Below are 27,996 nucleotides of genomic sequence, written 5' to 3' on the forward strand. Positions count from 1 at the left end.
GTTCCAGAGCTACTGGTGAAAGTGCGGCGCATGTGCGCCCACTTTCGCAAGTCGACAGTAGCCGCTGCTAGCTTAAAATCTCTCCAGCAACGCCTGCATGTGCCACAACACCGGCTTTTGTGCGACGTCCCCACACGCTGGAACTCAACGTTTCAGATGTTGAATAGAGTGGTTGAGCAGCAGAGACCTTTGATGGAATACCAGCTACAAAACCCTAGGGTGCCACAAAGTCAGCTGCCTCAGTTTCACATCCATGAGTGGCCATGGATGAGAGACCTTTGTGACATCCTACGGGTCTTTGAGGAGTCCACAAGGAGGGTGAGCTCTGAGGATGCGATGGTGAGCCTTACAATCCCGCTCTTGTGTGTTCTGAGAGAATCCCTGATTGACATCAGGGATAACTCAGATCACACAGAGGAGTTAGGGATAGCATCCGATCCGTCACAGCTGAAGAGTAGGTCCACACATCTGTCCGCTTCACTGCGTTTAATGGAGGAGGAGGAGGAGGAGGAGGAGGAAGAAGAGTTGTCCGATGATGTGATGGTGATACAGGAGGCTTCCGGGCAACTTCGAATCGTCCCATTGTTGCAGCGCGGATGGGTAGACATGGAGGATGAGGAGGAAATGGAGATTGAACTTTCCGGTGGGGCCAGAGGAGTCATGCCAACTAACACTGTGGCAGACATGGCTGAGTTCATGTTGGGGTGCTTTACAACCGACAAGCGTATTGTCAAAATCATGGAGGACAACCAGTACTGGATCTTTGCTATCCTTGACCCCCGGTATAAAAACAACATCTCGTCTTTTATTCCGGTAGAGGGGAGGGCCAATCGCATCAATGCTTGCCACAGGCAATTGGTGCAGAATATGATGGAGATGTTTCCAGCATGTGACGTTGGCGGCAGGGAGGGCAGTTCCTCCAGTAGGCAACCAAGTTCTCACCGGTCCACACAAACGAGGGGCACACTGTCTAAGGTCTGGGACACCTTGATGGCACCCCCTCGCCAAAGTGCCGCCACGGAGGGTCCTAGTGTCACCAGGCGTGAGAAGTATAGGCGCATGTTGCGGGAATACCTTTCCGACCACAGCCCTGTCCTCTCCGACCCCTCTGCGCCCTACACGTATTGGGTGTCGAAGTTGGACCTGTGGCTTGAACTTGCCCTATATGCCTTGGAGGTGCTGTCCTGTCCTGCCGCCAGCGTCCTATCTGAGAGGGTGTTCAGTGCAGCCGGTGGCATCATCACTGACAAGCGCACCCGTCTGTCAGCTGAGAGTGCCGACCGGCTCACTTTGATAAAAATGAACCACCACTGGATAGAGCCTTCATTTTTGTGCCCACCTGTGTAAAGCACCCCAACATGAAACTCCATGTCTGTACTCAACCTCTCCAATTCCTCCGCATCCTCATACTCATCCACCATAAGCGTTGCACAATTCTGCTAATACTAGGCTCCCTCCAACATGATTTCCCCCAACTCTGCTGGTTAGAGGCTCCCTCCACCCTGATTTCCACCAACTCTGCTGGTTAGAGGCTCCCTCCACCCTGCTTTCCCACAACTCTGCTGGTTAGAGGCTCCTTCCACCATGAATTTGCCCAAACTGGGCTGTTTAGAGGCTCCCTCCACCATGAATTGGTCCAAACTGGGTTTTTTAGAGGCTCCCTCCACCATGAATTGGTCCAAACTGGGCTGGTTAGAGGCTCCCTCAACCATGAATTGGTCCAAACTGGGCTGGTTAGAGGCTCCCTCCACCATGAATTGGTCCAAACTGGGGTGGTTAGAGGCTCCCTCCACCATTAATTGGTCCAAACTGGGCAGGTTAGAGGCTCCCTCCACCATTAATTGGTCCAAACTGGGCTGGTTAGAGGCTCCCTCCACAATTAATTGGTCCAAACTGGGCTAATTAGAGGCTCCCTCCACCATGAATTGGTCCAAACTGGGTTTTTTAGAGGCTCCCTCCACCATGAATTTGCCCAAACTGGGCTGTTTAGAGGCTCCCTCCACCATGAATTGGTCCAAACTGGGCTGGTTAGAGGCTCCCTCCACCATGAATTGGTCCAAACTGGGCTGGTTAGAGGCTCCCTCCACCATGAATTTCCCAAAACTTGGCTGTTTAGAGGCTCCCTCCACCATTAATTGGTCCAAACTGGGCTGGTTAGAGGCTCCCTCCACCATGAATTTGCCCAAACTGGGCTGTTTAGAGGCTCCCTCCACCATGAATTTGCCCAAACTGGGCTGGTTAGAGGCTCCCTCCACCATGAATTTCCCAAAACTTGGCTGTTTAGAGGCTCCCTCCACCATTAATTGGTCCAAACTGGGCTGGTTAGAGGCTCCCTCCACCATGAATTTGCCCAAACTGGGCTGTTTAGAGGCTCCCTCCACCATGAATTTGCCCAAACTGGGCTGGTTAGAGGCTCCCTCCACCATGAATTGGTCCAAACTGGGCTGGTTAGAGGCTCCCTCCACCATGAATTTGCCCAAACTGGGCTGTTTAGAGGCTCCCTCCACCATGAATTTGCCCAAACTGGGCTGGTTAGAGGCTCCCTCCACCATGAATTGGTCCAAACGGGTTTTTAGAGGCTCCCTTCACCATGAATTGGTCCAAACTTGGCTGTTTAGAGGCTCCCTCCACCATGAATTGGTCCAAACTGGGCTGGTTAGAGGCTCCCTCCACCATGAATTTGCCCAAACTGGGCTGTTTAGAGGCTCCCTCCACCATGAATTTGCCCAAACTGGGCTGGTTAGAGGCTCCCTCCACCATGAATTGGTCCAAACTGGGCTGGTTAGAGGCTCCCTCCACCATGAATTTGCCCAAACTGGGCTGTTTAGAGGCTCCCTCCACCATGAATTTGCCCAAACTGGGCTGGTTAGAGGCTCCCTCCACCATGAATTGGTCCAAACGGGTTTTTAGAGGCTCTCTTCACCATGAATTGGTCCAAACTTGGCTGTTTAGAGGCTCCCTCCACCATGAATTGGTCCAAACTGGGGTGGTTAGAGGCTCCCTCCACCATGAATTTGCCCAAACTGGGCTGTTTAGAGGCTCCCTCCACCATGAATTGGTCCAAACTGGGTTTTTTAGAGGCTCCCTCCACCATGAATTGGCCCAAACTGGGCTGGTTAGAGGCTCCCTCCACCATGAATTGGTCCAAACTGGGCTGGTTAGAGGCTCCCTCCACCATGAATTGGTCCAAACTGGGGTTTTTAGAGGCTCCCTCCACCATGAATTGGTCCAAACTTGGCTGTTTAGAGGCTCCCTCCACCATGAATTGGTCCAAACTGGGGTGGTTAGAGGCTCCCTCCACCATTAATTGGTCCAAACTGGGCTGGTTAGAGGCTCCCTCCACAATTAATTGGTCCAAACTGGGCTAATTAGAGGCTCCCTCCACCATGAATTGGTCCAAACTGGGTTTTTTAGAGGCTCCCTCCACCATGAATTTGCCCAAACTGGGCTGTTTAGAGGCTCCCTCCACCATGAATTGGTCCAAACTGGGCTGGTTAGAGGCTCCCTCCACCATGAATTGGTCCAAACTGGGGTGGTTAGAGGCTCCCTCCACCATTAATTGGTCCAAACTGGGCTGGTTAGAGGCTCCCTCCACAATTAATTGGTCCAAACTGGGCTAATTAGAGGCTCCCTCCACCATGAATTGGTCCAAACTGGGTTTTTTAGAGGCTCCCTCCACCATGAATTTGCCCAAACTGGGCTGTTTAGAGGCTCCCTCCACCATGAATTGGTCCAAACTGGGCTGGTTAGAGGCTCCCTCCACCATGAATTTCCCAAAACTTGGCTGTTTAGAGGCTCCCTCCACCATTAATTGGTCCAAACTGGGCTGGTTAGAGGCTCCCTCCACCATTAATTGGTCCAAACTGGGCTGTTAGAGGCTCCCTCCACCATGAATTTCCCAAAACTTGGCTGTTTAGAGGCTCCCTCCACCATTAATTGGTCCAAACTGGGCTGGTTAGAGGCTCCCTCCACCATGAATTTGCCCAAACTGGGCTGTTTAGAGGCTCCCTCCACCATGAATTGGTCCAAACTGGGCTGGTTAGAGGCTCCCTCCACCATGAATTGGTCCAAACTGGGCTGGTTAGAGGCTCCCTCCACCATGAATTTCCCAAAACTTGGCTGTTTAGAGGCTCCCTCCACCATTAATTGGTCCAAACTGGGCTGGTTAGAGGCTCCCTCCACCATGAATTTGCCCAAACTGGGCTGTTTAGAGGCTCCCTCCACCATGAATTTGCCCAAACTGGGCTGGTTAGAGGCTCCCTCCACCATGAATTGGTCCAAACTGGGGTTTTTAGAGGCTCCCTCCACCATGAATTGGTCCAAACTTGGCTGTTTAGAGGCTCCCTCCACCATGAATTGGTCCAAACTGGGGTGGTTAGAGGCTCCCTCCACCATTAATTGGTCCAAACTGGGCTGGTTAGAGGCTCCCTCCACCATGAATTTCCCAAAACTTGGCTGTTTAGAGGCTCCCTCCACCATTAATTGGTCCAAACTGGGCTGGTTAGAGGCTCCCTCCACCATGAATTTGCCCAAACTGGGCTGTTTAGAGGCTCCCTCCACCATGAATTTGCCCAAACTGGGCTGGTTAGAGGCTCCCTCCACCATGAATTGGTCCAAACTGGGCTGGTTAGAGGCTCCCTCCACCATGAATTTGCCCAAACTGGGCTGTTTAGAGGCTCCCTCCACCATGAATTTGCCCAAACTGGGCTGGTTAGAGGCTCCCTCCACCATGAATTGGTCCAAACGGGTTTTTAGAGGCTCCCTTCACCATGAATTGGTCCAAACTTGGCTGTTTAGAGGCTCCCTCCACCATGAATTGGTCCAAACTGGGGTGGTTAGAGGCTCCCTCCACCATGAATTTGCCCAAACTGGGCTGTTTAGAGGCTCCCTCCACCATGAATTGGTCCAAACTGGGTTTTTTAGAGGCTCCCTCCACCATGAATTGGTCCAAACTGGGCTGGTTAGAGGCTCCCTCCACCATGAATTGGTCCAAACTGGGGTGGTTAGAGGCTCCCTCCACCATTAATTGGTCCAAACTGGGCTGGTTAGAGGCTCCCTCCACCATTAATTGGTCCAAACTGGGCTGGTTAGAGGCTCCCTCCACCATTAATTGGTCCAAACTGGGCTGGTTAGAGGCTCCCTCCACCATGAATTTGCCCAAACTGGGCTGGTTAGAGGCTCCCTCCACCATGAATTGGTCCAAACTGGGGTTTTTAGAGGCTCCCTCCACCATGAATTGGTCCAAACGGGTTTTTAGAGGCTCCCTTCACCATGAATTGGTCCAAACTTGGCTGTTTAGAGGCTCCCTCCACCATGAATTGGTCCAAACTGGGGTGGTTAGAGGCTCCCTCCACCATTAATTGGTCCAAACTGGGCTGGTTAGAGGCTCCCTCCACAATTAATTGGTCCAAACTGGGCTAATTAGAGGCTCCCTCCACCATGAATTGGTCCAAACTGGGTTTTTTAGAGGCTCCCTCCACCATGAATTTGCCCAAACTGGGCTGTTTAGAGGCTCCCTCCACCATGAATTGGTCCAAACTGGGCTGGTTAGAGGCTCCCTCCACCATGAATTGGTCCAAACTGGGGTTTTTAGAGGCTCCCTCCACCATGAATTGGTCCAAACGGGTTTTTAGAGGCTCCCTTCACCATGAATTGGTCCAAACTTGGCTGTTTAGAGGCTCCCTCCACCATGAATTGGTCCAAACTGGGGTGGTTAGAGGCTCCCTCCACCATGAATTTGCCCAAACTGGGCTGTTTAGAGGCTCCCTCCACCATGAATTGGTCCAAACTGGGTTTTTTAGAGGCTCCCTCCACCATGAATTGGTCCAAACTGGGGTGGTTAGAGGCTCCCTCCACCATTAATTGGTCCAAACTGGGCTGGTTAGAGGCTCCCTCCACCATTAATTGGTCCAAACTGGGCTGGTTAGAGGCTCCCTCCACCATGAATTTGCCCAAACTGGGCTGGTTAGAGGCTCCCTCCACCATGAATTGGTCCAAACTGGGGTTTTTAGAGGCTCCCTCCACCATGAATTGGTCCAAACTGGGGTTTTTAGAGTCTCCCTCCACCATGAATTGGTCCAAACTGGGGTTTTTAGAGGCTCCCTCCACCATGAATTTGCCCAAACTCTGCTGGTTAGAGGCTCAATCCACCCTGATTTTCAAAACAAATGTTGGTGCCAACCTCAACTTACTACAAGGGCCAAATTCACTGCTGGTGACAAGCTCTCCTCACTGCAAGTGCCAAATACACATGTTTCAAGGTGTTTTCCTACTGTCAGAGAGGTGGTATTGAGTGTGTAAAGTGTGTAGTTGTTAGGCTGTGATGTTGGGGTAATAGAGGGTCTTTGGTGTGTTAGATGCCCCCAGACATGCTTCCCCTGCTGTCCCAGTGTCATTCCAGAGGTGTTGGCATCATTTCCTGGGGTGTCATAGTGGACTTGGTGACCCTCCAGACACGGATTTGGGTTTCCCCCTTAACGAGTATCTGTTCCCCATAGACTATAATGGGGTTCGAAACCCGTTCGAACACACGAACATTGAGCGGCTGTTCGAATCGAATTTCGAACCTCGAACATTTTAGTGTTCGCTCATCTCTACTGGTCACCATGTGCCTATTTAACCACTTTATTGGACACCAAATACCTATCCAACGTCCCCATTACACACAGGCAATCTATGACCTACCATTGTACACCAAACGTCTGGCATCCACCACTGGACAACAGGCACTTACTCCATATGTTTTGTAGACGTTAGTCATCTGCCTTTCTCATCGGATTTACCAGGTCAGGGAATTTTTGATATTTTAGCTAAAGGTATCTCAGTATTCTGTAAACATGGAGTATTATTAACCCTTTCATAGATGGACATCACATTGTTTGACTATAAAACTATTTTTCTTCTATTATCCATGATCACCTAACAGTATAAGAATCAGTTACAAGTTTCCATTGCCTTATTCTTGTGCTTAGCATAGTCAAAGGCAACTTCTCAGCACTGGTCTGCAATGCTCTCAGTCACCCAAAACACAAAGACACCGAATCAATAGTTAACACAGGCCACACATGTGGATTATGTCCCATGTCAGAGAAACCTATTAGTGCACTTGAAAAATGAACATACCGACCAACAACATTCATCTCTCGGCTGCATTCATCAATGTGCACATCAATAATTCTCTTGGATTGAATGGAGGCTTTATAGGCCACTGCTATCACTTTATGGGCCACATATCTATGCTTGAACAATGATCTTGATCAGCGTTTATCTGTAAGATAAGGAGAATACATTGCAAGGTTCTTAAAGATAACATTGATGGGGGTCTATCTGCAGGGACCCTTATTTATTTTCAGAACAAGGGGCTACAGGACATTGTTAGGTACCATTTTGGCACTGGGACAAAGCAATTTGACTGTGTTGTTGGTTTCAATAGCAAAGCAAAAGACTTTGACCAAGGTTTACTGCACACCACAACCCCTTTGTTCTCGGAATTGTTGCAGATCTCAGCTCATCATGGACCACCAGTGGTCTCTATAAGGATAAATTCACATGTACATGTTCTGATAGTGGCAAATTGATGGCAAAATTGTATCCAGAATAAAAGCACAGGGATAGTCAAGGAGCTGGATAGAAAAATACTGCAGGTAATGTTTTTGATCTGACTCCTGGATCAGTCTGGCACCATCTGTCATATCAACCAATGTGCCAGATGCCATAACAGATCATATAGAAGGCTATGGAATCTATTCTTGTGTTAGTTTACCTTCTGATTTTGTGCACCACAACTACAGAAAATATTGTGTATATGTGATCATACCCTAACATGTCAGAAAGAAAGCTAAACGTGATGGTGGCCAAGTGACTCAAAGGTTAGTATAGTTGCCATGAAGTACTGGCGTCCTAGGTTTGAGGCTAGAGCAACATCTGCATGGAGTCTGTAGGTTCTCTTAGTGTTTGCATGGTTTTCTTTCCATGTGCCAAAAATATACTGAAGGACAAATTATCTTCCTGTACAAGCAATTGATCCTTATGTATGGCAGCCACCATCTCCACAACTCTCCCCCATTTGAGTCCTCTTGTGAGAAAAGCATTGTAAAAGGTTTGTCATTGACACCTCTTCATCTAAATTGTATTTGCACAAGTATTGAATTATTTTTTACAATGAAAATATTGCACGGTATGCTCATATTACATCACATAGGAGCAACATGGTCGCTCAGTGGTCAGTAGAGTTGCTTTGCAGTGTTGAAATCCTAAATGCGACTTTTGGTGAAGTTGAATTCTTTCCATGTGTTTACATGAATATCCTCCGAATTCTTTCCATGTGTTTGCATGAATATTCTCTGATTTTTTTCCCATGTGTTTGTATAGATTTCCCGTAGGTACCTCTTTTTCTTCCCAAAAACATATTGGTGGCTTAAGTTGCAGTTTAGATTGTGGACCCCAGTGGAGACAAGGACCAATATGAGTGATGGCTATCTCTGTACGCTATGGAATATGAATTTACTATGGAAATGTGTAAAATCTGTCAATCCATAAATCTCAAGGCCCAGCATATGCACCTTATAACGTGTAGTGTCATGGCTGGGTATAATGGAGTCATGACAGATGTCATGAACTGTTAGCAAGCGCTTACAGTCTCATTTCACTTGGTGAGTTGTCTTCGTCTCCATTGGGCATTCTGATATTTTAATGGATCCTCAATGGAACCCATTACAGTCAATAACATTAGTGTGAACAGAGGTTAATATCTTCACGTATATACTATGGACCGTAATGTAGGCTTATATTGTAGAGAAATATGAAAATTATACACTGATCCCTAACAAATGTCCATGGAGTTTGCATTTCCATACAGTTACTTCTGAAAGTCTCAGGTTCCCACTGACATTGCTATTAAGCTGAATACACAAGAAACATGGACTATAAAGCTCCCATGGAATATAATGCCAAATTACTAAGGCAAGTGTGAAGCTGAAAAGATATAGACGGTTGTTTGGTAATTTCCTAAGGCCGGTTTATATTTTTCAATGTATAGCTTAAAACTGTAATATCCTTTCAAAGAGGAATGATCTGAATAGACGGCCCCAGGTATAATTCCCAAATTTGCTTCTGCCGAGCCATTAAGGAGATTGCAGAGAAAAACGGCGGGCCTATTCATATCTAATAGACCCCAACGTATTAAACAATTTAGCAAGCAGCCATTTTTGCACGTAGAGTGCTTCAGCTCACCAAATTTCGATTTTTCTGTATTTTATGTCATGTCTAATACAAAGACAACAATACTAAACCACATATCTAAATGTTACTGTATTGTTTAGAAGCTTTACGTTCAGTTTAAACTTATCTAGGTTGAAGACCAGGTCTTTATACAGTTATAATAATCTTTTAATAATGTTATCTTTTGTTACCATGGCTACAAATTATTCACACTTTTTAGATATTTTTTTCTCATTTTTATTCTTTTTTTTTTTTTTTAAATCAAATAATTGTTTCATGAGTTTTATATTTTCAGTTCAATACCAGAACAATATTTTATTAACAGGTTATCAACATAATATCAAAACAGGGACTTAGGCCGGGGCCCCACGGGCTGGAAACGCCCCAGGAAAAATCGCAGCGTTTTACAGTAAAGGCAAAGTGGATGGGATTCAAGCAAATCCTATACCCACTTAAATACCGCCGTGCAGGCATGATGCAATGTCCAAATCCAATGCAGTTTTGGAAATCTCAGCATGTCAATTATATCTACGGAAACACCGGCGGTTTCCCCATAGATATAATTGTAACAGGAAGTCCATGGAGGAAAACTCTATGCACTTTCTGTCGGGAAGAACCGCAATGTGTACCCATTGCGTTTTTTTCCACAGTGCTTTATTTCTGTGAGACATCCCATGGGGACTTAGCCTTAAAGGTGTTTTCCAGCCCCAAATCGAATTCTCGTACTCCTGACTTGACGAGGGGAGGAAGAATACTGGTCCTCTCGTACCTGTCCCTGTAAAACTCTTCCATCAACCACCCACTTCCACTTACAATTTACCAACCCCTTAAATATAGACCAAGACACACTGCTGGATCTTAAAATTGGCCTGTTAGGCCAATTTATTAACATAACCATAATTTAACAGTAACACAAGTACCACCTTCAAGGGGGAGGTACCCCTAAAGACAATTTATTACATACGGCAGTGATTTTCAACCAGTGTGCCGTGACACATGGTCGGGTGTGCCGCGGGGAAAGTTCCCCAGACGCGTGCTAAGATTGGCACAGGAGACCTATTTTGCTGGCACAGCAGCCAGTCCCCGTGTAAATGTAGACGCAGCGTCCCTTCACTGCTCTGCTAGCTAGAGCTGAGGTGTAGGACACGCCCCCTTCTCTCCCTGCCCACCAATCAGAGGTGAGCCTCTCACTGCACAGGAGAAGGGCTCCCTGGACCTGCTGCTACATGTGAGGAGGAGCTCCTGCCGTCTGCAGCCCTGAGGAGGAGAGGAAGCTGAACAAAGTGAAAGTAAAAGAAAACACCAGGTTAGTAACTATTCTTATGAATGTCAGGCATTTGGGGTTATTACTTTAGTTTTAGTAACTCCATGTGCCTCACATTAATAGCAATTAACCCCATCATGTCCCTCATATTAACTCCTGTGTGGCTCACATAAGAGTTAATAACATGTGTGACATATGGGGGTACTATATAATGAAGATATTTACTTAATTATCACCTCCATATGTCTCACATATCAGTATCCCTTATGTAAAGCACACAGGGGGTTAATGTGAGGGACAGGATGGGGTTCACTGCTATTAATATGAGGCATATTGAGTTGTAACCTGTAATATACATGACCAGACTTTTTATACACAACTGTGGATAAGAGTACAGACCTATAAATTTCTAAGGACCCATATATACAGCCATTCTTTTTGTGGCTGTGTATCTGGGCCAAATTGAAGAGCTGAAAATTATAGAGCAGGTCCTATATCTGTCCTATACCTACCCTATATCTGTCCTATATATACCCTATATCTGTCCTATACCTACCCTATATCTGTCCTATACATACCCTATATCTGTCTGCATTTGTGGCCCTGTCAATTAATTTTTAATGTTTATATCAGTGAAAACCACATGCGTGCCACTTGTATGCAGAAGGCGTAAGGCTGAGGCCCCACGTTGCATAAACGCAGCGTTTTTGTTGCAGATTTTGCGGCAGTTTATTTCAACCAAAGAATCAACCATTTAGAATCTATATTATTAACTATATGTATAATATGTACTGTTTTAGTGTCATTTTGTGCCATTTTGGTTGGTGGTGTGCCCCGGGATTTTTTAAGTGTAAAAAGTGTGCCGCAGCTCAAAAAAGGTTGAAAATCACTGACATACGGAATTACTAGATAGCATACTAATCCCTAACAACAACTAACTATCCCTATTAAACTGTGTAAACAACAGAAAGTGGGAAGAGACTCCCCCAACCATTACTCAGGCGCGAGCCCTCTGCCTCGGGTAACTCTTCACCCCCCCAAGGCCTGAAGTCCAACCCCCACCAGGGACCACAGCTCAACCAAGGAACTCCCTCCGGCCCTGAACTCCACACTGGATCCTCATACCTGAGATGAGGTCCTAATAACCACCACCTAAAGGCCTCTCACCCAACATCAACCCAGAAAACACAATACCAACATACCAAAACTTAAGGGCGGGCGGGTGGGACGCTGATCCACTCTCTGCACTATCCCCCTACTCACATCACCACTGCAATTTAACCCCTCTGTCTCCTCCCACTATTTTCCCGCTCAAACCCTTGCCATTGTTAACCCCTTCCGTCCCTGATTCTCCCCCTGTCATGTGGGTCGCATTGCCCATGGTCTGAGGCCCGCTCTTATACACCAGATAGGTGATCAGTATGTGATCTATTGAGGTCTGACATCCTGGCCCAGCAGTAATCTGTTGTAGTAGCCTTCAGAAGCAGTTCACCATCATGAAAATTCAATTTGGAGCCAGAAAACCCTTTACTAAAATACAATTAAATATGTAATTTTTTTTAAGTTTTTGTAACTAAATATTTCCCATGATTTGTTAATCGTGATCGTACCAATAGCTGGCCAGTGGCAATGATGGATCAACGTGATCTTCCATTGATCTTCCATGATCATGCTGCCATAAAATGTATTGTTATCAACAGAATTATCGGTCATTGTAAACACCACTTGTAAGGTTATTTACATCTACACAAACCATTGCTACCTAGCACAAGTCACCATTGCTCACCCATGACCTGGTTTATAATCTATAGGCAGCACCATAAGACCCTGTAATGGAGCCTCTTACATCCTGGAAATCATTGATGGTCCAAGATCACAGGCTTTACTAATGTCATGTTCGCACATGGATCTATGACAAATCAAAGGATCAAATTTTGGATGAAAAGCGTACATGGGTAGTCATTCCATATCAACTATGACACAATGTAAGTGCTGCAAAGCTGTTGTATAGAATTATATACTGTATGTGAAGCTGTACCATATAGCGATAAAACATGTTATAGAAATTTTCTCAAGATTCAAGGACATCATTGTCAAAACAGATGTGAGGTAGTAATGACATTATTGATAAATGGCCCCAAATACATCATAGACGGCAGCCCCGTACACTGGTTCTCATCACTCACAGTCTCTGTCTCCAGGGGGACTCACTGTCTAATTTCCCTGGCTCAGACATTCATACATAGTAGGGTCAACTTGGTGGGTAGCCACTAGACTTATCATACTATGTATTAGCTCTTGATACGATTTGCGCCAAAGCCACAGATTTATATTGTTTTCTATTCAAACAATAAAAATCACTATTTCTCTATGTAAAAATACACAGCTATGTATTAACAAAAGGGATATATATCCAAACTAACTATCCTGCTGTCAGATAATAGACAATAGCTCAGGATTGGCAAGATTTCCCCATTATGTCTTTCAGATTTTAGCACACCTATATAGATTTTTGCCTTTAAAGACACTTATCACCTTTCCATAAGATAGGATATAAATGTCAGATCGCTAGGGGTGTGATTGCTGGAACCCCCAGCGATCAGGAGAATGGGGACCCAAAAGTTCCCATTCCCCTATATATAAATGCAACATAAGTGAGTTCTACAACCTGCGCTCTGTTCACTGTTCCTGTCCTATCCTGTTCAGTAGCCCCATAGCGTTGAATGGAGCACAAGTCGTATTCTCCATTCATATATAGGAGGCATGAATGGGAGACTTTTAGGTCCCTGTTTTCCTGACCCCTAGCAATCTAGTGCTATCCCATATCCTGTGAAGGAGGATAAGTGTCTTTCATGGCAAAACCCCTTTAAAGACCCCCTACACATCCATGAACATTTGCACTCTGCATTGACAAGTCTAAAAGTACATAATATATTATATTAACCATTTTTAGCTCTAAAACCAGTAAATTGCCACCAAAGTTGACTGAAAGCAGAACACATGAGCACCTGGGCCAAGCATTGAAGGTGTATGGGCACACAGGATTATTTTTGATGTATATGTTTCCTCATGCATTAAAATCAAGGAATGTGAAAGTGCAGGAAAGAAGTGAACAAAGAAACTTGTATTGAGACAGAGACATATGAATCCATTGGGTATATTAATATTCACTGATGAGGATAGAGAAAAAGAATCTCCCTGAACCTATTAGAATTCACAGTGACTTAAACCACTAGAATTTCTAAAACATAACTACTGACAAATGTAAATCAAGCAATAGCTGAGTATGAGCCCTGTACAGGACATAGAGTGGAGGTCAAGATCCCATGTACCTAATGATCTACAGTCAAATACTATCTAAGGCTGAGGATCTACATTGTGGAAATGCAGCTTTTTTAATGCAAATTTTGCTACGGGTTTTTAGCCAAACGCAGCAGTAGGTTTGATTTGCAGGGAGAAGAATAGGAGCCTCTATATATTTCCCATTCCCTCTGTAGCCACTTTGGTTTGGGCTCAAAAAACTGCAGCAAAATCTGCAACAAAAAAAGCTGCATTTCCGCTACGTATGGCTTTGGCCTAAGGTATCCATATCTGGTGGACTATGCAGTAGACTAATTATTTAGGTGGGCCCTCAAAATGGTAATGAATGGCGCTGCCTGTGTGTGGTCGCTACCTATGTATTTCCACAGGCGTTCATCTAATTCATCATGGGGTTAGGACAGGATAGAAGAACAACATGCCATATGGAAAGCTATAGCTATGGCTATAGGTAAATGCCTATGTTTTTTGGGTTTGTTTTTTTGCTTTCTTTTTGCGATTACTTTGCTTATTCTTAGTGTTATGATTGATCCCTATAACAAATATAATATTAAGTACTGTATGAATTATGTACTTTAACACTTCTTGAGATAATCTACTTTGCTTGCTAAAACCAGGAGGACAAAGACAATTCTGTAAGTGTACCTTGAAATCCTTTACATTTTTACTTACCTTCTTATATTATTGTCATTTATTTTAAAATATAATAATTTCCTACAATTAATGGAAATAAATACCTTTCAAGGGTTTACACCCAAAAGTGCATCAGAAGATATACTGTATTAAACCATGTTTAAGTGTTTTTCCAAACCTGGATGCTCTGAGATAAAAAGGGGCATAAAAAAAAAGCAATGATCATCCATACGTTAGACTATAGTACAGAGACATATCGCTGAAGCCTATTAGAGGTTGTCCCATGAAGTGTATGTCAAAGAAATGTACAATTTCAAGTATCTATCTATCTATCTATCTATCTATCTATCTATCTATCTATATCCTATCTATCTATCTATCTATCTATCTATCTATCTATCTATCTCCTATCTATCTATCTATCTATCTATCTATCTATCTATCATCTATCTATCATCTATCTATCTATCTATCTATCTATCTATATCCTATCTATCTATCTATCTATCTATCTATCTATCTCCTATCTATCTATCTATCTATCTATCTATCTATCTATCTATCTATCTATATCCTATCTATCTATCTATCTATCTATCTATCTATCTATCTATCTATCAATCTATCTATCTATCTATCTATCTATCTATCTATCTATCTCCTATCTATGGGTCTGTTGGATGATACACAAACCCTTATTCTGATTTGCATTTACTTCCCTACTTTTCTCTGTATTTGATCGCTATTGGAGGCTGGGCAATGGGAAAAATATGAAATAATAAAACATTGATAGAATTTACAAAATCTTAAAAATAAACAATTTTATTATGTTTAAGGCAGGAGATTGATCATCTTAAAGGCACGCGTCTCCTTGAAAGAGTGTTAAAGGAAGATGGCTGCGACATGTGGTTTATAACTAAGGGCCGGAGGAAGCGTGATAATGCAAAACCGCCATTGCCCGCACAGTTTGTGTCTATGGCATACTGCTACGCGATGTTTGTCCTGTGATGAGCTACAAATAAAGCAAGAGAAATTTTTTAGAGAAACGTGAGTGCCGCTTCGCTTTTTTCTTACAAGTCTTTAATTTATGGCTGAATTTTTTAACCTATATTTGTACCTGTTGAAATAAATTATCCTAAGTTCTCCAGACAATGTGCTGGAACTTAGATTGTTTTTTTTTTTCTCAAATGTAGATTGTGAGCCCCATATAGGGATCACAATGTACATTTTTTTTCCCCTATCAGTATGTCTTTGTAGAATGGGAGGAAATCCACACAAACACGAGGAGAACATACAAACTCCTTGCAGATGTTGTTCCTGGCAGGGTATGAGCCCAGGACTCCAGAGCTGCAAGGCTGCAATGCTAATCAATGAGCCACCGTGTTGCCCCTTGTACTTAGATTGTTGTTATGTGGACCATCAGTGTTGGACTGAGGTTCCTTGGGCCCACCAGATACAATGATTCTGAGGGTCCACCCTTCCACAACCCTTAGGAAGTAGACCATAGTAGCCTTCAAATGTGGATGTCTACTGCTGGACCATTATTGAGCTTGAGTCTGATTCTCTGATGTTCTGGCCAGCCATGAGCCATTCCACCACTGTATAACATAATACCATCCACTTGTGTCTGTCACATATCATGGAAAGTTCAGCGGGTATCACATGCTAGACCAATTCTCCCATGAGTTATCGAATGTGGAAGAAAGCAAGTGGCATTGTGTTTCCGGGGAAGGTAATACGTTAGAGGCAGACATGTTCATATACTGGGGATTTTGCTCTGAACTCCATTTACTATAATATGGTCTATTGCATGTCCATTATTTTTTCATACATCGCCATATGCAATTGGCCTTTTCATCATGGATTTCTGATGGCTCGGAATGGAAACTCCAATACAGATGTGAACGTAGACTCATATCAATCACGAAGGCTATCTGGGTATTGACTATACAAGTTATCTAACATCCAAGTTTGCAGTAGGAAAATATCATGTATTTATTAATACGTTCTACATAAAACACCTTCTATTGATTTCCATCTCTGGACATAAGCTCCCCTTCCCAGTGGAGTCAGTGGATATGTGATATTTGTAATGCATGTGATCCTGAAACACAATCCTTCTGTTATTCCAGTAAATTACACACTTCTGACTGACTCCACTTATAATTTTTTTCCTTAACTGTTTAGTTGTGGCCAAGACACAGAATTCCAATGTTTCCTTGAACTTTACTGTGCTCCAATTCTTACCTCAGTGGGGTAATTTCTGATATTACTCATGCCAGTTTTCTGTCTTGAGGTATATTAAATCTGATGGACCTGGGCTTCCATAGCCCACCTAGATTCCCACCCTTCTCTGACCACTTTGTTGAATTACAAAAAAGTCACAATTTGTGACAGAAGACGTGCTCAAAATTTTTGCAATTTTATGCTTTGTACACTAGAAAACAGCCCCAATAAGTTCCCTACTAAAAAGAAAAAACTTCATGAGGGACCGGAACGTGAGTTTTTATTAGAGAGAAGCCTAGAGAGCCCAGAGAGTGGGATTCGGTAAATTGTAGAGTGTAATTGTCTGGATTCATGCAAATTTTTAGGCTTATGTCATAGTATTAAATAGATCATCCCTTACTCATAGAGACCATAAAATGTGCTATAAATAGCTGTATTGGGAAAAAATACTTTTGGCCACACATTTTTCAAAATGCCTTTGTGGCCATTGTAGAAATGCAGAGGAGTAAAATGCTGCATTTTATAGTCCCTGCAAAGTGACCGATATCTTACAAAGGCCAAATGGATTTTTCATACTAATCTGTGGGACTGTCTGACTAGAGATGGGTGAATCTGAAGATTTGTTTCATCCCAGGTTCAGACGAACCAATCCTTGTTTGGAATATTATTATTATTATTATTATTATTATTATTATTTACTTTTATAGCACCATTAATTCCATGGTACTGTACATTATTATATAAATTCCATAGTACTGGACATTATTAGATTAATTCCATGTTGCTGTACATTATTATATTAATTTCATAATGCATTCCATTATTTTATAAATTCCATAGTGCTGGACATTATTATATTAATTCCATGGTGCTGTACATTATCATATTATATCCATGGTGCTGTACATTATTATATTATATCCATGGTGCTGCACATTATTATATTAATTCCATGGTACTGTATATTATTATATTAATTCCATGGTGCTGTACATTATTATATTAATTCCATGGTGCTGGACATTATTATATTAATTCCATTGTGATGTACATTATTATATTAATTCCATGTTGCTGGACATTATTATATTAATTCCATGGTGCTGTACATTATTATATTTATTCCATTGTGATGTACATTATTATATTAATTCCATGGTGTTGTACATTATTATATTAATTCCACGGTGCTGTACATTATTATATTAAGTCCATTGACTAACTAGTATGGCTGGATAGCGGGACAGAGGGCCCTGCCTGTGAGGGCTTACAGTCAATGAGGTAAAGGGGATAGGATCAGTAGGGAGGTTACATGCGGGCAGAATCAGAATCGGAGGTTACATGGGGGCAGGTTTACAGTAGATTAGGTTAGAGATTTATGGTACAGGTTGTGGATGGCTTTGCATGTCAATGTGAACATTTTAAGCTCTATTTGCTGTGCGATTGGTAGCCAGTGAAGGGATTGGCAGATGGGAAAGGCTAAAAAATGGAGGGAGAGTTAGATCTAGTGAGTGGCTGAGTTTAGGGTGGACTGAATGGGGGTGAGAACATTTGTTGGGAAGCTGTGAAAAAGGGTGTTGCACTAGTCTAAGTGGGAGATTATGAGGGCACTAACTAGCATTTTTTTTAGTTTCAGGGATGAGGAAGGAGAATATTCAATGAATGTTGGAGGTGGTAGGAAGTCTTGAGGGTTTGGATAAGTGGCTTTAAGGATAAGTCAAAGTCATAGTCAAGGCAATGGACCTGTGGCACTGGGATAAGTCCGACACACAGACCCCACACAGATCAGTTGTTTTGGCAGCCCTCAGCCTTGGTGCCTGGAAGAAGACAGACTTCAACTGGGGCTGGAAAATCCCTTTAATCCCATCCCTACATTGTGAATGTAGCATATTATTTTTAACTGTGAAAATGCTGTGCTTTCCTCATGGCATTAGCCTTTAGCATATTATATATATTATTTTGAGATTTGAGATATATATATATATATATATATATATATATATATATATATATATATATATATATATTGCAATGCAAATCCTCTTAGGTTCAGTGGAATAAGAAGTGATGTGTATTATGCCGGGACTTGGATGTCACTCAGACATACCCTCACTTCCAGCAGAAGTGCCGTAATACTGTTATTACTAATCAGGGCGGTGACTCCGGCGGAATCCTTGCTCCCTAAGAGAGTCTTTGCCACTATCAATTCATGGATGAGGCTCTAATGCAAGACAATTTCTAGGCTAGCATACAATACTTTGATTGATTCAACAACTGCAATTGATACACCAAGTCTGTCACCTCTGTCACTTGTCACAACAAGTATTTATGTTGATTATTAGGTGGATATTTTGTCCATCAGGGGAAAACAAATCAACTGGTATTTTAGCCTCACATAGTCACAGCCTATCAAAGGTGCCATTGTGAGTGTGAATAGATCAGAGATTAACACATCTGGTGCACTTTGGTAATAGCAATAGCACATGGTCAGTGGGAAACGAGGCAATTGTACAGTGATGCTGGGCTCATTTAAAGAGGCAGAAACCTCACAAATATTTTGCATGATTGCACCTATTGTATTGAATGTATCTATCTGCGCAAAGTGTTACAAGACCCTGAGTGTTTGTTATAGGTAATGTAGCTGACATTCATGGCTGCTAATATCGGCTATGAATAATACAGTGAGCACAGTATAATAACGTGCAAAAACCAGGGCAGTATTTTACAGCACCAACAGGTTGAAACATTGTATATTAGAGAAAAAACCTCAGCCCTATCAGTATATTGTGAGTGTGAGTGCTGTGGTTTTGTCAATTACTTAAGACTAATAATGAACCTGTGCTCATTGACCTCAATGAATGGGGCACGAATGGCACACAGATGTCACCCATGTGGGGGAAAAACGGTGGCTAAGTGGTTAACACTGCAGCCTTGCAGCTCTGTAGTCCTGGGTTCGAATCCCACCAGGAACAACATCTGCAAGGGGTTTGTTATGTTCTCCCCATGTTTGCATGGATTTCCTCCCATTCTGCACAGACATACTAATAGGAAGAAAAAAAAAAGTACATTGTGAGCCCTGCATGGGGCTCACAATCTACATTAAAAAAAAAAAGATGTCATCCATGTGCTGTCCGTGCCATCCCAGTGACATGCATATGGTCATGTGAATGTAGCCTTACCAGTGGCAAGTGTTTCCCTACACATTGTCCAATTGGTGCTACCAGCAAGCATCAGACTATGTAGGGACATCCCCCAACGGATAACAACCAGTGTAAGCTTATTCATATATTTATAGAAATGGTGCTTTAGAATTCATTTATAGGCAATGCAAATATTTCTAAAAAAACAAAAGAAACTTAATTTTTTACATATTCCTTTAAAAGGGACCTTTCACCACCTTCCCTAACTCCAACTCTTTGCATCCTCTAATAGGCACCGATCCCCTGATTCCAGCGTAGTTGGACTATTTTCTCTAGCCCAGACCATTTCTGTATCATTAATCTGTAACATTAATTTTTAGCAATCGATATGCTAATTCGGCTCTCTGTTGTCAGGTGGGAGCAGACAGACAAGGACCACCCACATGGCAGTACAGAACCTAATTAGCATATTGGGTGCTGAAACTAATAACATCAATTGGGGGCTAAAGAAAAAAGTTCTATGACGCAAAGAGTAATTGGAGGTGGTGAAAGTTTCCTTTTAAAGGAATATGTTCAAAATGAAGTTTCTTTGGTTTGATTCTTGGAGGTTTGCCATGGAACATCTATGCAGTAAAATTTAAGACACAGTCAGTGGTGGTTTATATTATATATTAAATATATAACATAACAAAAATAAAGGAATCCACAGAATTCACATAGTCAATAGGATGATGCTTATATATTGTTCAATTCTAACATAAAAGTAGCAGATCGGTAATATCACATTATGTCTCAATCATAGCCTGGCTCTATATCAAAACTGCCGAAGATGGACATTTAGAAGAGCAATCTATCTCATGTATACATTACATGTGTATTAGCTGAATTCAATTTCTATGGGTTTGGGCCAATGTGTATGGGAGTCTCTTGACGTTCCTCCAATGGGAGACGTTGTTGGAGAAAAGGGCCTGATTTCCATTGCTCCATCCTTTTGCTCTTGTATAGATAAGTATTTCTCCTGTCTGCTAGATCAGTAAACCTGCACCACTTAGCCAGACTGAGCATGCATGTGTATGACAGAGTTGGATGAGGTATCTGTTGGCCAAACCCTTTGTAATGTATATGGAGGCTTTAGTGTAATATATTGCACTTGGGGATCCAGAAGGGTGCACCTAATGTCTGCTAGCAACAGTTTTGGTCTTCAAATCTTCTCCTGGAGACTACATAGAAGATATTCTATTGGGAAGGAACGCTTGGCTTTCTATTATGTTCTTTATCCACTACCTCATGACTTCTAGGTCAAAAAGTCATACAATATTGAACAATAGGACATTAAGCCCTGTCCTTAGGGTTAATCACTAGTATTGTCACTATATAGCTGCCAAATTCTTTGCAATTTGAGTCGCACCGAATAAACAAATGGAAACCAAGATTTGGAAATTGAAGCGATTTCTGCATATTTGTATCCAGATTTTTTCTATGACCTTGAAAATTCATTAAAATAGTAAATAGTTACTCCAAGCCTTTAGTCTACTGGATCCTATAGGTCTCCAAGTTTAATGCAGTTATTTATAGGGGACCATAAACACCTAACCTAACCATAAATTTTCCATTTAGGTGGCGGTTGACTTTCCATATTTCCATGTGATCGCATCTGAAGAATTGTGGAAGAGCGTTGTGCGCTGTTACAGAAACTAGAAGAGAGGCAGCTGGCTGTTTTATAGAAACAAATGAATCTCCTCAACTGTCAGGAAGCATTGTTTAGTAGGGGGAGTTCATGACTGCTCTAAAGGGGTGGCTCTACATCTGTCATTCCTTTTATATGTGTGGCCCAATATCAAGGAGAATACAGCTGCCTTCTCTGAACAGTGAGACAAGAAGGATCAAGTGTTGGCTTTCTCTGTCTGTCTCCCTCGCACATAGAGAACACCTCTCAAGTTTTAATTATTGTGTTCTTATTGAAATCTTCTGTTAAACACTGTCCCCTTTCTGTGCGGCTAGTACTACAATTTTACATAATACGCCTAGAGGCTGAGTCACTTCCTGCAGCTTGAAGTCATGTCTAAGGACTGCCGATACATTTGCTTACTCTATTTTATAAGATTATTAAGAGAAAATTTGATTTAGTCACGTTTTTCCTATTACGGAGCAATATTTCCTGCATATAAAATGAAGGAGAGCAAAGCACTTCAGTGCAGACCATATTTATTATGCTAGGGAAATAAGTAAAATGTGTCAATGCAAATATCATGTGTATATGTCTACAGTAGAGATGAGCGAACACTATTCGAAACAGCCGTTCGAATAGCACGCTGCCATAGAAATTAATGGACGTAGCCGCTTCCATTCATTTCTATGGGAGCATGCTATTCGAAACGGCTGTTTCGAATAGTGTTCGCTCATCTCTAGTCTACAGTATGTCCACACAGTGGCATAACTAGAGTACCATGGGCCCTGGGACCAGTTGTCCCCCCTCCATTTCACTCACTGGTTCCACTCAATCCCACCCAACATGCACCCCCTGCGATCACAGTCTATAAGCAAACCTTGTCCCATCTCTCTCCATGTTAAACACTTCCCCTTTATATCCAATCACGCAAAAACGGCTGAATGGATTTGAATGATATTTGGCATATAGATAGATTATAACCTCAATTAACACACAGGCTACTTTTTATCCCGGTGAATGACCTGTATTCACAACTGTTATGAATTTATGTTCATATACTATATTACACTGCTCTTATCTCAGCTTCTGAAAAAGTCAGGGCTGTTATCTCTATGTGTAAACACACATTAACTCTCAGTGTGTACATACATTTGCATATTATCTGATCTGGTCCAGGCAGTGCTGACAAACTGACACGGGCAAACTTCTTTAAAGAGGACCTTTCATCAGATTGGGCACAGGCAGTTCCATATACTGCTGGAAAGCCGACAGTGCGCTGAATTCAGCGCACTATTGGCTTTCCCGATCTGTGTCCTGGGTAAAGCGCTATCGGTCCCGGTACCGTAGCGCTTTACAGTCAGAAGGGCGTTTCTGACAGTCTGTCAGGTACGTCCTTCTTCACAGCAGCGCCTATCGCGCTTTACAGTGTGAGCGGGGAGGAACGCCCCCTCCCTCTGCTCACAGTGCTCATCCATAGACGAGTATTATCAGGAGGGGAGGGGGGGCGTTCCTCCCCGCTCACACTGTACAGCGTGATAGACGCTGCTGTGGAGAAGGACGTTCCTGACAGACTGTCAGAAACGCCCTTCTGACTGTAAAGCGCTACGGTACCGGTCTATAGTGATTCTGCAATACACAAGTAACTTATCCCAATACTGGGTCTGGGGGTTCACTTACCCCTCCTCTTCTAGGCAGCTGTTGTTTCACTTCTCTGGGCTGGAGACTAGCCACTGCCACTGGATCACATCACATACATCTAACATGTTCTCCGGGAAAGGTTCTAATGTGTATGTCATACATGTCCAAAGCCAGACAGAAGCCAAAGGAGTATCCCCTTGGCCCCTTTCTGGTTGCAAAAACGAGGTGTAGAATAATGTAGCAATAATGGTATCCGGTAAAAAATAAAGTGTATTACAGTGTCTTCAAACCCTGCTACATGGTCCAGTGAAGGGTCAGAGGAGCAATGACCAATGATATTACATACTGATCAGCACTCTTTGCAACTGCATGGTGGAGGAAGGGGCACTAAAACCAGACCCAGGGCAATGTGCTGTACACAAGGGAGAGATTATATCAACCAATGAACAAGCATTTTCTTGTATATAGGGTTTTATCGCTGGTGCATTTACATGTTCATTACCAATAATTGGTGCAATCATCACCCCATGTAATAGGACCTATACTCTCCAGCTCAACAATTAGGGTGCATTCACACAATGTAGTGTGGAGCACAATCTGGCACGTATACGTGTCAGCAGATTGCGCGCTCAAAAAGATCCCATATATTTTAATGGGAGTTACCAGCGTATATGCCGTGTTATTTTGCGCCTGTGATTTTACGGTCTCAAAATCCCCCCAAAACTTCAAAAACTTCAAAAACTCAAACCAAGCAACTTTCTAGATTTATTGTACAACTTTAACACATACCGAGGAATTTAATTTTAATATCAAATTGTATTATCAAATTGGAATCAGTCAAAACACTCTTGTAATTGATCTACAAATTTAAGCTTGTGTGTGTCCTTGTAGTGAATCTAATCCATATGCAATATACTGTATTTGGGACACACACATTTCTTGCCCAGTGTGCTTATACAAGAAAAGTAGAGATAAAGTATATGTTGCAAATCCAAGTTTCCAATTTTTTCTTCGATACTTTTGCCAAATTGAATTTGATTGAATAGATTCCAATTTAAAAACGAGTATAATGAGTATAACAAGTTTATAAGTATAATGACTAGAAATGTTTGCCTTAAATCAAAGAATAAGGCTGGGGCCCCACGGGTGAGATTGTGTAAGATAAGGCATAGGCTGGTGCTATAAGACAATTTTTCACCATGACTCTTTTAGGGTGACCACAGATTGCCATTTTACTCTGCAACTTAGTCATGTGACAGGAGTTGAGACCAAAGTCGAGGAGTGGCTTCACCCAGAAAAATAAATTTTTTGGCTTTACATACATTCGTCATATTTGTAATAATAACTCACAGCAAAAACAAAAGATTGCAGGAGCACTCGGCTAACACCAAGAGCATTACTACAAATACCTACTTTATATCAGGATGGTACCTTAAATTTTGATCAAACTGTAATTGTAAGCCCACCTGCCCTGTCAAGTTGGCAGGTGGGCTTACAATTACAGTTTGATCAAAATGGAAAGTACCAAGAACCTCATTTTTATGTATCCTTATGTATACTAGGTATTTTCAGTAAAAATGCTGTTGCAACTTTTTGTTTTTGCAGTTGTATTGCAGCCACAATAACATAAACCTGCATTTCTTGTTCATATGTGTTGCCAGTGCTGAGCAAATTTCCTGTGTTTGATACAATTAGAAACTGGGCCTGATATCCAGGGACAAATACACTGGTGCATCATTGATGGTAGGAAGTGTTGTGCTGCTAGTGGTTCTCTTGTGAAAATCAATGGGTTAAAAAACTGCAATAAATTCCAAAATCTGTCTACTTGTTCCAAAATACTGAAATTTGAGTAAGATTATCTCTTTTAGCAAAGTAATGCCCACAAATTGCACAAATTAGCTTAATGCTCCACACATGGTTGAAAAGAACAGAAAATATAAGTTTTCTGATTTGAAGTCTCAAGAGGGCCTGGATGCCTTTCTTGAAGAGAACAATATAACAGGTTATGGACTTTCGATTATAAGGACACGTTGATCCAGGATTTTATACTGACTGCCAGATTGGAGTCGAGAAGGATTTTGGGGCAATTGGCATGAGCCACATGTTTTTTTTTTTTTTACTTCCCATGGATCAACACTGTAGGGGACCGTAGGGTTATAGGTTGGACTTGATGGACTGATGTCTTCATCCAACCTCATCTACTATGTAACTATGATATGAATATAATTTATACTGTGTGATATGTCTTAAAGAAGGCAGTGTACAAGTAATGGTCCAAGAATAGCAAGAAACTTAAAATGTTTTGCAAAGAGGAGTGGTTCAATTTTGAAATGTTCTCCTTCTCACAGAAGGTTTTCTTAAAAATTTGCTAAATTTTCAAATGATCATACCCATTCCTATGCCAAGAACAACCACATTGAACATACAATGACATACTAAGGACAAATAGAACTATTCGGTGGGCACAGTATTGGTATAGTGTAGGGGTCTATAGCTTTTCTAGAAGACTTCTCTACAGCACAGTTCTACTTGTGTTACCTACATGTGTCAGAAGAAGGTCCTCTTTTGTAATCCAGGTGAAGGGGAAGCCATTTTTTTTCTATACACTGTGTACAGTACCGGACCCTGAGGCTACAACCCACAGCAGGCCAATGGCCAAATGATGTTGCAGGTAGTACCTGTTATACCCCCAACATTGAGTACCCATTACCCTGTCATGGGGTAATTGTGGCCGCATGCAAAAAACCCAAAAAACTTCTGTCCTCGTAGAAAAGAATCACTAACTTCCAGGAGCATCTCTGACTCTTTTTATATAAGGACTTATTTATACCTAGTTTTCTGCTTATTTCTCTATAATATTCTTTCTTCTTGATTTGGAAGTTCTGAAACCTAAAGAAACCTAAGGAATGCCACAAATTCACTAGCGAGATTCTTCAGCCTTCCATAAACACCAGAATAATCAGAAATTTATTTTAAGTTGTTCTTCTGCATATTTTTCATTTAATCCCAGTTACTTCCTTTAAGAAATCCAAGAAGCGTCTTCCAGATGATATTCTGCCATAAATATAAATCTTTATGCCTTAATGTTTTTAGCATATTTTATGCAAATAATCAAAAATAAAATTTCTAATTTCAAATGAAGAAAATTCATGGCATGCATCTTGTGTTGCAGTTTAATCACTGTATATTCACTCAGGGAAGTATTGACAGTTGTCCCGTGGAAGCTATTAAAGTGGCTGTCCAAGGTTAAATGAAATTGCAGTTTATCAGAGAAGCATTGAGAAAATAAGGGAATCTGTTCATGGCTCTTGATTAATGCCAAGCGTGATCAACACAAGGGGGTTCATTAAGTCATACATCATGCAGGTAATTTAACATGTCATTGTGCCTTCTGTCTCCTTTAACTCTCTCCATAACAATGTACAGGCGACTTGTACCAGCTCTGTACCCCCGGCACCACATTAATGCCTTCATTAAACATACAGTGATTTGCATCACCTTAAAGGGAAATAAAGAGTTTAATCAGAGCATCTACTTCATGATACTTAATTTCCTGTAAGAGGGTTTTGATTATTGACGTAAACAGTAATTATCTGTGCTCGCGTGTTACACATATACCACATATCTACCGCCTGCTTACACTTCATATGCATAAATAATGTCTATCTATCTATCTATCTATCTATCTATCTATCTATCTATCTATCTATCTGTCTATCGGATCTATCTCCTATCTATCTATCTATCTATCTATCTATCTATCTATCTATCTATCTATCGGATCTATCTCCTATCTATCTATCTATCTATCTATCTATCTATCTATCTATCTATCTATCTATCTATCATCCATTACCGATCTGTGTTATATCTGTTGACTATCTCTCTTTCTCTCTATATGTCATCGATTGCCTATGTACATTTTATCTATCATAATACCTATTTATGTAATCTATCTATCTACTTAATATTTATTTAAATATTAACTGAACTTGTGTGTTACACATACCGAATATTTACTGTCTGTAGACACTTAATATATGTAAATAATATCTATCTATCTATCTACAGTATCTAATGCTATCTACTTATCTATCTCACTATATATGTATCTATCAACCTATATAAAATGTAATCAAATGTACGTGGATAATTAAGTGTAAATTATAGACCTTAACAACCACACACACACACACACACACACACACACACACACACACACACACACACACACACACACAGCATCAAAATGAAAAACTTTCTAGATACCAAAAAAAGATCACGGTCACTATCTCTAGGTAAGGTTAATTTCTATTCATATACAATTAGGAAAAAATTGAGATTTAAAATTCAGATGCTTTGGTACCTGACAACAGTGAATTATGATGATTCCTTCATACATACATATGTTAATGTAGGGGGGGTTAAAGAAACGACAGTGAGGCTAAATACACTACTACCCTTCTGTCTAGGAATACTTCTTGAAGATTTATCAATGGTGTCGTTGGTGTCATAGCATGCATCAATGTACAAGCTCGCTAGCATAGCAAAAGGTGCATCAAAGTCTGACTCTATTGCTCTCCATGGCTGGTATACATTTATATCAGTATTCTCTGCCCAAATGATAGGACACATCATTTTTTGGTGCATTTAGATCTCGTCAAAACCACAAATCTTTACCTAGATACTGTACAATGCTTTACTGATAGGTGTAATACGTCAGAACATACACTAAGCTAAACTCAGATATACCCGATCATCTCAGGGAGATTGGCTGATGATGTAATGTATACTGTATGTCAGCACCCAACTATCCCATACTGGCAAATGTCCAGGAATAGGAAAAATCTACATTTATGGATTTTAACTGATTGGTTCTTTTGTTCCTA

This window comes from Leptodactylus fuscus, chromosome 4 (assembly GCF_031893055.1).
Source record: "Leptodactylus fuscus isolate aLepFus1 chromosome 4, aLepFus1.hap2, whole genome shotgun sequence".
Taxonomy (NCBI): domain Eukaryota; kingdom Metazoa; phylum Chordata; class Amphibia; order Anura; family Leptodactylidae; genus Leptodactylus; species Leptodactylus fuscus.